General features: G+C 51.0%; 1 long non-coding RNA gene across 3 annotated transcripts in view; it reads right to left on the bottom strand.

The window, feature by feature from the left end:
* LOC114846045 (uncharacterized) overlaps positions 1-14793 on the bottom strand; it is a 66023-nt gene that overhangs the window by 1363 nt on the left and 49867 nt on the right. For 2 of the 3 annotated variants that reach the window (XR_008693234.1, XR_008693233.1), the window contains one exon: positions 225-5759. This is a non-coding gene — a long non-coding RNA (uncharacterized LOC114846045). Of the gene's footprint in view, positions 1-224; positions 5760-6225; positions 8041-14793 lie in introns of those variants that run through there. The other variant, XR_008693235.1, reaches the window with a different exon arrangement.

Genomic DNA, 14793 nt, shown 5'->3' with positions numbered 1-14793 from the left:
CTCCCTGAGCCCGCTCCCTTTAATGAACGGAAATGGAGCTGTGATTTATGATGGGCCCTTTATTTGCTCCCACCTTCTCCTCCTGCATGTGACACTGTGCTACTTCACATTCTGCATTTCTGAGATTTAAAAGGGAATAATGTGGAGCATTAGTCTTAATCTTCGTCATCTTCCCTCAGAGCAGGAAAAGCGATGAGCTGCTGCTAAGGCGCTCGCTCTCTCACCTCTGGCTTCGTTTCTTCACCTCCGTCCTTTCCAGCATCACCGCGTATTGAAAACAAGTGTGAATCCACACAGTTTGCTTCAAATATGCCAGATCACACTGCTCCTCTGGTCGATAGCGGCTGCGTGTGGGGACAAAAACAGGATTTGCTGCTGTGAAATTAAATTTGCTGATTAAATTCTGTACCTGCAACAGCAATTTAACTAAACAAATGAGATGTACTGTCCTGATGGTGCAGCCGAAGGCTCAGTGATTGTGTCCTGTGTGTGGATGTCGCACCCCCAGGACCTTTGCTGCCCTGAAAACAACCCTCACAGACAAGATGCACGTCAGTGTTTGTAATCGCAGCCAGAGCATCATGCAGCGACATGAAGCTTGCAGCAGTTTGTGAAATCGCTGCTTATCATTGCTTTATTCGCTCAGAGGACGCTAATGAAGTGACAGACATGGTTCATATTTAAATCCCCATGTTTACGTACACTGACATGAAGCAGTTCCCACTGTTCCATTCAGAAGGTTAAGAGTTTTTCCATAAACAGAATGTTTACTGGCAGCTTTTCAAACTGAGACGCTCGCAGCCTTGAGAGCAGAGCAGGAACCGATTCCATCAGCCTCCTTATATGAAGCAAGCAAAACAAAGCAGCCTCACATAATCACTTCATATCCATTTTTGGATAATAATAGATGGGGTTCAGCTGAGGGCAAACCTTTCAACAACAGGAGCAGCTTGGCCTTTTTTTTAATTGCAGCTAGAAATCCAGCCCGTTCTGCACAAACGAGCTCCCGTCATTAGGTGCTGAACGAGTCTGAGACGCAGGAGGCGGTTCGGACCCGGAACCGGAGGCTGGAGGCCCGTCGCAGCCGGGCCCAGCGCTGGAACCTCGCTTGGACCGAGTCACTGCCTTTAGGGAGGAACCTGCAGCTTGTGCCAGTTATTTAGTCCTTTGCTCTGATTTAAATCATTCCTGGGCTCATTTATGACCAAAGAACAATGAACAATGGCAGCGAGCTGTCCAACAAAAACAGCTTCAGCAATAAGGAAATTTCCCTATAATGAATTTTTCTGAAGGGATTTAATGGCATCTGTGTCATATAGCAGATAAAGAATCATTTAAACCACTTGTTTTTTTAAACCACAACTTTGCGGCTGTTCCTCTCATCATCTTCTTGTTTTCAAGCTGTTTGTTTTTCGACTAAACACCACTTGTCCAAACACCGTCAGCAGCTAATTGGCCATAAGAGAGCTCCCGATGAGAGACGGATGCATGTAATGCATCTTGTCTAACGGGCTGTAAGGTGTGTGTTCTTCCTTATTGACGCGCTCTCACATCAGCCTTCCAGGACACCGGTCGCTCTGCGTTTGCTGCAGCTGGAGCCTCAGCGAACGCAGACATGCGGCTCTGCCTGGGTGGGCGACCACCAGCTCATCTCTGCCACGCAGCTGAGGATAAACCAGTCCTTGCACCAGGCCGAGCCCGTCGGGGGGGATTTTCCTGTGACACAGGTGTCATATTTAATACCCTCATATATCAATAATTGGCTGGAAAAGAACAGGAAGGAGCCGCGTGTGCAGGAACGGCTCAGACAGATAATCTCATGCATTTAAAAGCCCGTTTAGCAGCAGGCCGTGGGTTCATGGATGCTGACACACATGGAGCCATGGCCTGTGAGGTCACTGACAGTGTTTGACCTTTTGTGGAGGTGGAAATAGCAGTGAGCACAATAATTAGAGGCCGTAATGGATGCTCTGCTTTGTGTCTCCTAGTGATGGAACGCGTCGCTATCTGACACGTACAGGCTGCACATACGTCACACAACCAAAGCAACGGAAGCGTAAATTGTTCAGAGCCACTCATCAGTAACGACCTCAAAAAGTCGAGCCGGAGTCGGAGGATGAGAGTGTGAGGTCGCCTGCGAAGGACGTGAACAACAAACACCTCCCTGAGGTCTGATCTGATGCTGCAGACGTTTAACAGCGCGTCGTCCTGAAAAGCACGACTCCAGTGAGAGCACGTGGGCGAGACGCCGCTTTGCTACTTGCTACGTGCTATCGCTCACGTGCTAATTACACCTTCGATTCCCCTTCCTCCCTCTCCTCCTCGTGGCTGCTCTCTCATTTCCGAGCCGCGCATACTGTACGTCTCCCCACCCGTGCAGTCGTATACACACATTCACACAGTCGCATTGTCCTCATCCGCCTCCTCTTGAAGCCGGAGCCGGGCGCGGTCGCCTCCATCGCTGCTGCCACTTCGCTCCTAATTTAAAGCCGTATGGATTCCTTCAACGTCCCCGGGCATGTCTGCCTCGTCTCACTCTCCCCAATCAATCAATCACGCGTAATTGCTCAATTAGTCTAGTAAAAGTGCCAAGGAAGGAGAGGGGGAGGACATTTTGTCAGCTGATATCTGGTTCCTTTGGTAAACAGACACAGGCTGGAGTGATAAAACGTCCTGCTGGAGGACGTCAGAGGATGAGAGTCGCTAATTAATCCAAACATTAGTGGAGCAGGGGTTTCCCACATGCGTCAAACAGAACAAAGCTGTACAACAAACCCCACGTGGAAACGGACCCTCTACAGTTCCACCGTCCACCGTCCCAACTGTCTGTGCCAACAATACAACAGCTGGAGTCTGGTTTTCACCCTGAGCCTGGTCAACAAGCGCTGGAGGCTCCAGGAAGTCACCACAGCTGCTCAGAGTGTTGCTCCAGCAGCCGCTCCGAGAGCGAACCCTCATGTTTACGCAGGACATAAACACAGAAGTGGCCCTTGGTTTGAAAGAATAACTGGGATGTGGGAAAACTGCAGGGTTCGAAAAGAAAGTAGGAACTCACAGCTTTGGTTCCAATGAAACGAACATTTGATGTTTCACTCAAACTGAAGCAGGCATCAGAACCTGAGCAGCCCGGCCTCCCGCTCAGACGGGCTGGCACCGGTTCTGGTCCAACCAGACACCGGTCCTTATTAAAGTTTGGATCCTGTGGCTCCTAAAAGTGAGAAGACGCTGCCCGGCGTCTTATCACGCTCAGCATTGCTGTGCATCACACAGCTCTGCTTTGCTTTTTTAATACCCAATTTGCATATAACACACAGTCATTCATCATATTCCCATTAAAAAAGCAAAACATGGGCTTTTCCCAGTAGAACTACAACCACCAGTAAATCCAGGAGAATGAGCTCGTCCTTGTCTGTCGCTCTCATCTAGATGGTCCCACATTAATCCATGGTGGGTTATGATTGATAGCAGCTCTGTCCTTCACTCAGCAACGCTCAGTGAGAGAAAGACACACAGAGTGTTCGCTTTCTCTCTTCGTTCCTCTCATCAGGATTCACGGTCTGCGGCAACATAAGCGACAAAGGAGACCAGACGGATGTGGAGGCCGGTGCCCATTAGTTCTGATTAGGAGGGTCAAGAAAACATTTGGGTTGGAGCTAAAAAAGGGAAAAGGCCAGAGTCCTGGACTCCGGGCAGAGCTTCATTCTTATTAGCTCAGCAGCAAATGAAGTGGCTTGGACTGAGTCCAGGAGTCAACCTGCACTCTGCGATTGCAGCGCCGGCTAATTGATTTGCAGCCAGAGGCCGCGGGGACACTTGTGGTTGTAGGTGGGAGACCAGTTAAACCAGTTAAATCTCCTGTGGGCAGAGCGGAGGCCGCTGGCAGACGTCGCACTCGCCCTTCAGATTTTACAGGAGTTCTTGGGATTTAACAGCAAAGGAGGACGTAGCTGGATTTTCAGCTCAGAGCCAGAACCATGTTAGATGTTGGGAGGGAGACAAAGGAAAGAGAGGAGGGAAATGAAACTGAGGGGAAGATGAGCTATGGGACGTCTTTAGTCTAGCTGCTATTATCATCATCTGTTCAGTGGTCATTACCGCCCTGGGAGTCTGCTGTCTGGACCCAGCGCTGATGGAGCGGCCAGCGCAGCAGCTGCACACGGAGCTCAGCGCACCTCTGCAAGCTGTCGCTTATCGGCAGCGGGAGATTTCAAGCAATCACACAGACTTCATCTGTCAGAAGTAACGCGGCGAGGGGGGAAAGGTAAAATTAAAGAGTCAAAATGAAACAGCGGGGAAGGAGAAGATGCCCGAGGCGAAGCGGCAGCGAGAACGCAGCGAAATGACATTAGGAGACGGCTCCATTGTGTCTGAACTCATCACACCTACGCAAGCGTTCAGTAATGAAGCAGAGGAAGCGCTAAATGGTGGAGTGGAGGTGGAGGAGACGAAGTGAAGGCACAGAAAAGCTAAATCCTACCGTGGCTCATGGGCTTTTTGGGCCGGACTGAGCCAGTAATTCAGAGAAAAGGTTCATGTTTTACATGATGACTGGACAAGTTAAGCACTCGAAGAACGTTTGACAGTAAAGTGCAAGCGGCCGAGCAGTGAAGTCACGCCAGACACGGAGGAAGACGAAGCAGAGACGCTGTCACCGAGTCCTGTTTGTTTGGCAGCAGAACCTCGGTTCATTAGATCCCGCTGATCTCCCGTCTCCTAATTGGGAATTTATGGAACCGGCAGCGCCTGAACTCGACCCGTTCACCCACTTTTATGTATCTCCAAGACTTACAGTCGTGAGTTGTTTCCTCTAAACGAGCTGGAGGAAAATCGAAGAAAGAAAAATAGCTGGAGTCCTACAATAAAAGTGAGTGCTGATGTTGGCAGCGCCTCCTCTTCCTGCTCCCGTCTGCGCTTGGCCTTTCTCCACCAATCTTCTTCACTGCCTCATATGTCCACTGTCCTCCAGACCAGGGGAATCACTGGCACCATTCTTCTTCTGCTCTAACTACTCAATTAGAGGCGAGGAGCGCTGTTCATCTCCTCCCCTTCGTGACCGCCCCCTGCGGTGCTCATGGACGGTAACGTGTATTACTGTCATTTTGCTTAAAGGCAGTTTCTGACCAACATGAAGGCGACGTATTTGTTTGTCAGCCAACCAATCAACCAACCAACCAACCACAAACCAATCAACCAACCAACAAATCAAACAAACAAACAAATAAACAAACAAACAATCAAACAATCAACCAACCAACCAATCAACCAACAACCAACCAACCAATCAAACAAACAAACAAACAAACAAACAACCAAACAACCAACCAACCAACCAACAACCAACCAATCAATCAAACAACCAACAAATCAATCAAACAAACAAACAACCAACCGTCCAACAACCAACTAACCAACCAATTAACCAGCCAATCAATCAACCAACCAACAACCAACCAACCAAACAAACAAACAAACAATCAACCAACCAACCAACTAAACAAACAACCAACCAGGATCATATGTGGGTGGTTTTTGGTGGATCAACCAGTGGAATAATCCTGGCTTCTTCTCATCATGCATGATCCAGTTCCCAGTTCTCCAAGCTGTCATAAACCAATCTTCTGGCTCGGGCCCGGGTCTCCTGAACATATGGCTCCTTGCTGCACTTGAACCCACCGAATCAGCGCCTCGCAATCCGTCTTCCGATCCGCCGTGGTGTTGGTTCACGCCGGGTCCTCGGGTGAAGCAGCGCGGCCCAGAGCCTAATGGAGACATCACACAGGCCTATTAGCACAGATGGTTGTCATATGTATGCAAATAAAGAGCAAAGTGAGGCACGCAGCCCTATCAGCACCACCTGTCTGCCTCACACACACACACACACACACACACACACACACACACACACACACACACACACACACACACGCACACAGGCTCACACACACGCTCACACACATACACACACACACACACACACACACACACGCTCACACACACACACACACACACACACACACACACACACACACACACACACACACACATGCTCCGTCCCATCGGAGGAACAAGTGTGTTCATTCCTGTCTACAGCTGTACATTAATTAGAGTAAAGGCATTAATCATCATTTTGCTCGACTTCAAGAGCAGACATGAGAAGCAGAAAGCAGCAAACGGGCAAAGAAAAGCCTCTGGTAATTGTTTTCTGTCGCTCCAGGGCTCACGCACCATTCTGTGCTTTGCATTTGAAATCTCCAGAAAGAAGAAGAAGAAATCATCAGAAAGCATGAAGCATCTCGACTCCGGTGATGAGATCTGGAGGACGCCGCTCTGACGCTCAGTATCTGGTGATGAATCAGACAATCGGCTGCTCGTGGTGCTGCCATGCAGTCCAACAGGGTGTTTGACCGTGGGGAACCGGCCGTCTGGTGGGCGGAGTCTTGCCGTGGCTCCGCCCACACACTGTGTTGCAGCGACAGCGTGTTGTTGCTGGCGGTGGAGGATCAGTGGTGACGAGGCTCCGTCCCACAGCAGCAGCTGTGATGGTGCTTGTGGTTTAGCCGGACGCCGTAGCATCAGCGCTAGCAGGTCGCATTCACTCACACTGACGCCTTTCGCTTCACAGCAGACCCTGTCTGAACAGCTTCTATTTCTGATGCCGTCGTACAGTGAGTCCCAGCGGAGACGACTACAGTATTTAAAACGCTGCCGTCAGCGACAGAACTAGGGATTAGTTCCTTTTATCAGAAGAAGATCAAGACCAAAACAGCTTCTGTGTCAGTAGAAAAGACAGCTTCTGGACAAAAATAGACCAAGCTGAGTTCTAACAACAGTGTTTTCTTCCTCATTCTGTGCTCATTTCAGCTGATTGAACCCAAACAGAGAGGTCCAGCGCTGCCTTTGACTGTGACTGAACTAATCCTGGAGGTTGTGTGGTGTCACACGCATTAATCCCTGTAAACTAACAAATGCTCACCTGAAGCCCACCGGCTCACAGCAGATTAAAGCAGAGTAAATGCTGCTAATCCTGGACTTACTGCGGAACCAGCCATTCATCTGCAGTATCTACCGCTCAACTGCCACATGAATGTGGAGCCACAGGATCCACGGTTCCAGACACCGATTCTGATGCCAACCAGTGGTGAAATCCATTGACTGTGTGTGCATTTTTTCGTTTTCTGGAGGGTCCTTGTCTTTCTCCAGACCCTGATTGTTGCTGCGTCCACGGCTGCAGTGCAGTTGAGGACTCGGCTGCTCACAGGTGGCATTTCTCTCCACCTTTGGGGAAATATTCTGGAAGCCACGGCTGAAGAAACACATCAGACCCTCGACAGACCGACGACAGCACGGGATTTGCAACGCATACAAAACACCCCTCACAGACAGTGAGCACAGAGGAGAGGCAGCTCCAGCTAATGCTAACGGCGCCTTCTGAGCATGCTCCACCTACTGTACATCACAGCCAGCAGCAGAACCAAACCCAGCTTCACTAGTCTCACGCTCTCTCTGTAACAAACAGACCGGGCCCGTCCAGCCGTTCTGCGGCGGCCTCTAGATTTATGACCCAACAGAACCAGGCCCACAGCTTAGAGCGCGTCGCTGCTTCCTCTTCCACAAACAGAATTCCCCCGGTGGTTTCCGATCGCAGCTTTGCCAGATGTGAGGAGGAAGTCGTCAGCAGAAAGTCCGGGTTCTGCGTCCTCGGGTCTTTGAGGCCTAAATATCGTTAGAATTGTAATTCATGGGCTTCTTCTCAGCAAACACAGTGGGTTATTGATAAGTCATTAACACACATTCCACCAGTTAAGCTGTCATAACCGGTTGTCCTGGTAATAAAACGTGACAATCACACACATCCCTGTGATTGATTAACGCCTTCAATTACTGTCTGCGGCGCAGGGCCCAGTGAAAAACAGCTCCGTCGCGGCTCCCGTGCTCCGATCTGCGTGACACTTTAATCTACCGCCAGATTAATGGGACACTGGTGGAGTGGAGAATATTCCACTATTGATTTTTTTCCCCTGATGAATCAAGCGCTGCTGTTTTGGTGGCAGCTTTACCATATATCTAGTCAGGTGTGTCTGCGTGTACGTGTGGATTGATGGACGGCGTCTCCGTCTGCGGCGGTGGCCTTCCTCGCAAAGACGGGTCGGACCCTGGACCTGCGCGCCGCTGATGATGTCATCACCCACGGAGGCGAAAAAAAGGAAAAGCAGACAACAGCTCCGGCTGATTTACTGCTCTGCTTTAATTGGGTTGTAAAATCAAATCCAGAGTTGTTTCAGGAATGCCGAGATGCGATTCGCCTGGTTTGTTTACAGGAGGAGGAGAGCAGTCAAGGACGCTGTCAGATAGTGAGTGAGAGAAGGGACGATGGGCAGGAAGGAGGATGGTGGGCGAGCGAGGGAGATAAAGGAGAGAGAGAGAGAGAGCTCTGCCCGCTCCGCTCCCAGATTAGAACCAGCTGTGATTTATTTGAGCGGATCCGCTTCGCCGTGACACAAGCAGCGGCGGAGGAGGCGGAGGCCGGCGCCGAACGCGGCCGCTCGGAGGAAAACCAGATGCACGGGCGGCGGCGAGAACCAGTGTTGAGGTTGGAGTTAACGGGCTCGCAGGGGGTTTACAAGGCAAACACTGTGGGCGTTTAACACGTGGACAAACACAAACAGCGCATATTTTCCTCCGGCGCAGTGAAAACAAGCGGCGGCGGCGGGGCAGGGTTCCAGCGGCGTTGCACTGGACGGCGGCGGTGGGAGCAGAAGGGACGGGAGGGTTTTATCGGCGCAGAGAGGCTAATTTGCACATGATTAGGAAAACACACAGAGTAAAGTCTCTCAGGGACGCGAGCGAGTCAAAGGGAGAGAGGTCAAGAATGGAAGCGAACAGAGAAACAGAAGCGGACGAAAACGTGCCTTAAAGCAGCAAATATCTGTCTGTTTAAACCTATAATCATTAAAATGCCATTAGACAAGAACACACTACTGAAAATCAATGTGGAAGCGGCGACTAATGCTCCTGCTGAACTCCTGAACCCTCCTCATCCACTGCACAACACAAAATATTGTTCTTTCCGCTGATCATTTACACATGCATGAGTGTTGTTATTTCCATTATGATTATGAGACCCCCGTCTCACATCCACAGAGCACTTAGGGGTAATTAGATGTAAAGCTTCGCAGAGACAGCGCCGTATGTGGAGCGGAGCCCATTACTGTTCTCTCCCAAAGCTTCCGCGGGAGAAACAAGTCGGTTTTAGCGATGTCTGGATGAGGAACAGAGCAAAGAAGGACATTTCACCCGCTAAGCTTCGCGTCGTTCAGCCTGAAAGCAGACTGGTGACGTGGGGAAGGGTCTCTGGACGGAGGCGTGGTGATTAAACAGTTTACATTAGAGACGCGGTGTAGCATTTAGCCAGATAAGCTGGGTTCAGAGGTCCGTGCGCGGGGCTTAGCCTCGCTTTGCTGTCAGTACAAAGCCGAGCTCAGCGGAGGAGGAGAGGACGGCGAGAGGCTGCAACAGCCTCTAATTAGCCATGCAAATCCCACACACTGGTGAAATGAAGCTTCTTCTTCATTATCTCTGCCAATGTGAGCAGATAAGTAGGGCGAGCGGAGAGGACGCAGCGGCGCAGACCCGGCTGCACAGGCTCACACCCAACCCCCACCTTCTACACAGCACATGCCTCAACGCTGCGCTGTCGGGGAGCGAGGCTTCCATCGCTCAGCGCTCCCACGAGGCTCCGAAGCAGAGGTCTGAGCACAAAGACGTGGAGGTGTGCGTGGCAGCAACGTGCCGGCCTGTTGAAGCAACGCAAACGTGCTGATGCTCAGAGCAGAGCAGCATCGTGTCTCATAGGAGCGCGTGGCAGCGCTGAGTGATTGGGTGCTTTACTCTGACACCATCATCCAGCCGCCAGTGACTGGTAACTGGTTCCCCGTTAACCCAGTGACCTGCTGCTCTTCATGCCAGAATCCTGGAGGATTCAACTATGACTGTATGAAGAAAAAATGGCCGACTCCATTTCCTGCTGTGGATTCTTCACGGTGCCGTCTGAGAAATGCTCCTCGTGCTGTAATCAAAAGGCTTAAAGCACGTCGTTGAAGCGTAATTGGACCTTGGAGTGTGTTAAAGGCAGCAGATCAAAGGTTAGGGAGGCAGGTACTCCGTGCATGGCAGGGATTAGAACCACAGAACACGTCTGCATCGAGACCATGTCCTAATATGTGGCTTGTAATTAGTTTGTCGGGAGGACGAGGGACCAGCGGAGGAGCGGCGCCTGGCTCCACGTTGATGAGTCCGAGCTGCCGTGACACGAGGGAGCGCCGGCGCCTCGTTTAGGGAGAGCTGACATCTCCTCTAGTTGCCACAATGCAGCGTTTGGAGACGTTCCATCTGTGTGCGGCACCAAACACTCAGTGAAGCCATAAAGATTGACTGAAGGCTGATATAAACTGTTATAAGGCCAGGGCACAATGTAAACCTGAGGTAACAAGGAAATATATACACTGCGCAAACACGTTAAACACCACCAGCACTAAAACGTGTCCTTTGCTCCGGACAATGTTTATACAAGGCCTGAAAAACTGCAGTTCAACTATTAGTACACGTCACTTTTACTTTACTGACTGTGTTTTACCTAAACGTGTACTTGTAGAATCTCACAACACAAAGGTTTGAACGTTGACGTATGCTTATTTCCAATGTGAGTAAATGACAGAATAAAGGTCCTCAGCTGCTGCCTCGTCTTTAAAGGAGCCGCCGCACTGTGTGGACGCTTCACAGCAGCGCCGTCTGGGCCCGGTTCTGCCACTCTGGACTCCAGGGCCCTGTTTGCGTTGGACGCCTGAGAAGCAGCTGAGATCTGTCGTGTTGACTCTGCTCATTACGACGGCAGGAAGCAGGATTACAAATGTTTGGAGTCCATTTAGCCTCGCGCTGCTCGCTCTAAAGCCAAGAATGTCCAAACCTCAGCCACAAAGAGCGGCGCTCCGCACTCGCAGGATCATCCCCATTAGCCGGCCTGCATCCATCTCCACATTCTTCAGTGGGTGTCGAGGGCCGATAGGCTGCGCTAAATGTGATGCATTAGGTGCCAGTGGGCAAACAAAGGCCCCCACAAATGTTATTAGTGCCCTTTAAAGCTGAGCCTGATGAGGATCCGAGCAAACAATGAAGGCGACAGGACGCCCGGGACATTCTTTCCAATAACAACAGTGTTAAAGAGGCCTCTGAAGCGTCCAGATCCAGAACCGAGCCTGCGTCGGTGATTCTGGAGCCTTTCTGGGTTTGGAGGAGTCGTGACAGCTGATAATATATTTGATTGACAAGGTGGCGTGAGTCTAGTTACACAAACAGTTTATTCCACGCAGGCTCAATGTTATTCTGCTGTGACACAACCAGCTGAGAGTTTAAATTAGCTCCACTTTTCATGTTATTACTGAACACGGCCTAAATTAGGCACCGCTGTCAGCGGCTAGAAGCCGCCCGCCCACCCATCACCACCATCCATCAGGGCTAATAAAGTCGAGGCGCGTCACCCAAACACACTCGGACACAAACGCCAGGATTTCCCAGGTGTTCGGGAGCGATGACATCACGACGCCTCCGACTCAACACAATGAGGACTTTGAGAGGTGCCAGCGAGAACAGTCAGCAAAACAAGCTCCGGACGCTGCATCAACAGAAAGGCCCCTTCTAAATAATATGGAAAGTGGAGATGAGGGCCAAAGTCGTTCGCGAGCAGCTGAGGCCAGTTAACGCCTGGAAAAAATGAGAGAAACGGCGTCTGAATGTGGATGACAGCTGAGAGGGTCCACATTCGGAGCAGAATTCCTTCTCACAGCGTGACGGAACGCGGCCGCGTCGGGCGCCTGCGTCCGCGTCCCGATTCGCCGTCTCTGGGAACAAGCGCGTGTTTGTGTGCGAGGCTCCGTCGGCAGCTTTACCTTATTAAAAGCTCATTGACTCCTAAACTGCATGTTGATGCCACGCGAAGCGGCGCCCGGTGGCAGAGCCGGCGCGTAGCTGCGTTAAGTCTGACTCAGACGGGCCGTGTCACGTACAGATAAGCTTTATTACACAACGTATGCACAGCCCGGCTGATTGATGCGCCTCCATTATTACTGTGCTCTGGCGAGGTAATGTATTCCAGGCTTCCATAGAAGCCGCAGCAGCTCTATTAGCGGTGTCAAATGGTGGCGGCTGAGGTGTTGCCGTATCTCTGCTATCGCTACATTGAAATGAGCTTGGCCTGACACTGTGTGTGTGTGTGTGTGGGGGGGGGGGGACCGTGGGTTTCCTCCCTGTTAAGTGATTGTCTGCGCTAAACAGAGGCTGCAGATGTGATAACAAACCCTAATTTAAAAAGACAAATTCCTAATTCATCCGGGTCCAGTCTGAATCGGACCCATCACTCCTCCCCCTCCTCATTAGACGTGGAGGCGAGGCGAAGCAGCCTCGACCGGCTGGAAGCCGTCAGCGTCAGACGTTATCTCCGCTTCGATTCCCTCCTTATTAGATGTGGACCCGGCAGAGGACTGAAGGAACCCGTCCGGTCCGAGCACGGCACCGTCGACACTGGTGCTGCCTGGTGTGGACTCCGAGGGAAGCTGAGACCAACGCTGGTGGCCTCACACACACTGTACCTGCGTTCTGATGGATCTACGCTGGAACCACACACGCATGTCGTGCTGCAGGTTGGACCCCTCCCTCACATAAAACATGACCGCACCTCTGGAAAATAGGAAAGAGTGACATAAATGAAAGAGTGGGTCAAATGAAAGACGGATGCATTCACACCTACGGGCAGAACCGAGCTCCGTTCTCCTCCGGTGAGAACCAACTAACCAGCAGCAGTGTGTCAGTTTGTTCTCAAGACGACACATCATTCCCAGGAACGTCATTATAAAAATAATAACAGGGTTGATTCAGTTCAATAGAAAACGACTTTAGTAACGTCAGTCCACTTCCTGAGCCTGTTCCAACATGACTGGACCTACAGCCTGCTCTCAGGTGAGTCAGTCCCTCCGATGCCTGGTGAACTCCAGACACTCTCTTTCAGATCCATCCTCAGCCCAGTTCTCATGACCTCCTTGGCTCAGACCTCCAGCTTCAGGTGTTTTCAGAGTGTGGGGTTTCCAGCCTGGCTGCACCTCAGATTAAACACCATCCTACATCTGACAGCCATAAGAAGCTTTGATTTAATATCACATCACAACTCATAGATGGTCCAGGGAAAGATAAAATGTCTGCAGGGAGAATGGAAGGTGATCAATCTTTTCCCAGTCGCTTCAGGCGTCCATCCGTCATTAGCAATGGAGCCTTCTGCAGAGGTAAGGCAATATCCGCCATGTCCAGGCGGCCTCTATCGCTGCATCTGGGCTCATACACTCTGTAGGGAGTTCATTAATGGAGAGGAGGGCGCGCTAGGAGCCCAAAAACCCACGCTGCGCTGTCGGCCTCCTGACTCTCAGTCTGCGTCTGCTTCGCCGGGCAGGATTCTGTGCACAGTAATGACACAAACCGACGGCCCTGTTTGTCTTGGACCACGTTCCAGTTCTGACATGTCCATCACTGCACAAGTCTGGACTGAGCTGCGGAGCAGCAGCGGCTGAAGACCACACAGAGTGGAGGCAGAGGCTTCTGCTAAGTGTGCAGCTCCACACTTTGGAGCCGTGGATTCAAATTGCTCTGATTACTGAGTGTTGTGGTTGTGCAACATCTTAAAAGCACGTCATACAGTCGCTGCCGTGGCCGATGGAATTACCACATGGGCTTTATTTGATCAGGCATTTGACATGAAGCATGGTCATTTGCCAAAATAAAGAGTGCAGCCGTTCTGCCTGTGCTGCACCGCATCAGGCTGAGGTCAGTCAGCAGCGCCGCAGAAACGTCACAACCTTATTGCAACCAGGCAGAAAAACACCTGATTCAACAAGCGACTGCTGCAATCGCTTGTGCTCCATCTCATTACAACAGCAAACGGCATGAGAGCACGGAGGACGCAGCCCCTCAGCAGCGGGGTTAATGAGAACGGATCCTGAAACAACCTGCAGCCCGGTCGTCTCCTGTGGATGCGGGAGCTGATGCTTATCTGCAGGAAATGACACATCAGTTATTGCTTTTTAATGAACACAGGACGCTTGTGGTCACGTTGTAAGATACCACAACATCATCCCAGGCTGTGGCCACATCAGCTCGAAGCGGGGTCAAAGGTCAAACAGGGTCCAGGACTGTGTGGCTGGTTGGTTGATGCTAGCGTCTCCTCCTGCAGCCTGCTTAGAGGCTACGATGGGCTTCGTGTAGCCTCAAACCTGATACACAGCCCTCTGACTCCTTCCCCTGTTATCAACGGTGTCCTGCTGCCTCTTGGAAGAAGGAATGTGACAGAGAATGCACAACATCACAAAGAGCAGCCGACTCAGACCGGACCAGCTTTGACATAATCTACAGAGTTTATAGGCTGCCTTTAAATTTTATTTACGGGACACGAACAGAGACGTGTGTGCTCTGCTTTGGTCAAACCAAGCAAACAGGCGTCTGCAGAGAAAACAGCCATGACTCCAGTCATTCGCTCCGTTCAAGTGGACGCCCCACCCCAGATGAGCATTAATCTGATTAAGAGCGCAATTTATTTGGGTTTCCGTGCTCAATAGAACGTCTTCCTGTTGGACGCACGGCTGCCAATGAGGCAGAAGGAACCAGGCGCGATGAATGGCCGACAGCTGTGTATATACAGTCACTGCACACGCGTAAAACTCCTTCAAACGTGGAGGTGTTGTGAAATATGCTAAACAG

The sequence above is a fragment of the Betta splendens genome, chromosome 19 (genome assembly GCF_900634795.4).
Source record: "Betta splendens chromosome 19, fBetSpl5.4, whole genome shotgun sequence".
Classification (NCBI taxonomy): Eukaryota; Metazoa; Chordata; class Actinopteri; order Anabantiformes; family Osphronemidae; genus Betta; species Betta splendens.
Note: the sequence above shows the minus strand (reverse complement) of the source record. Positions and strands in the feature narration are given on the sequence as shown.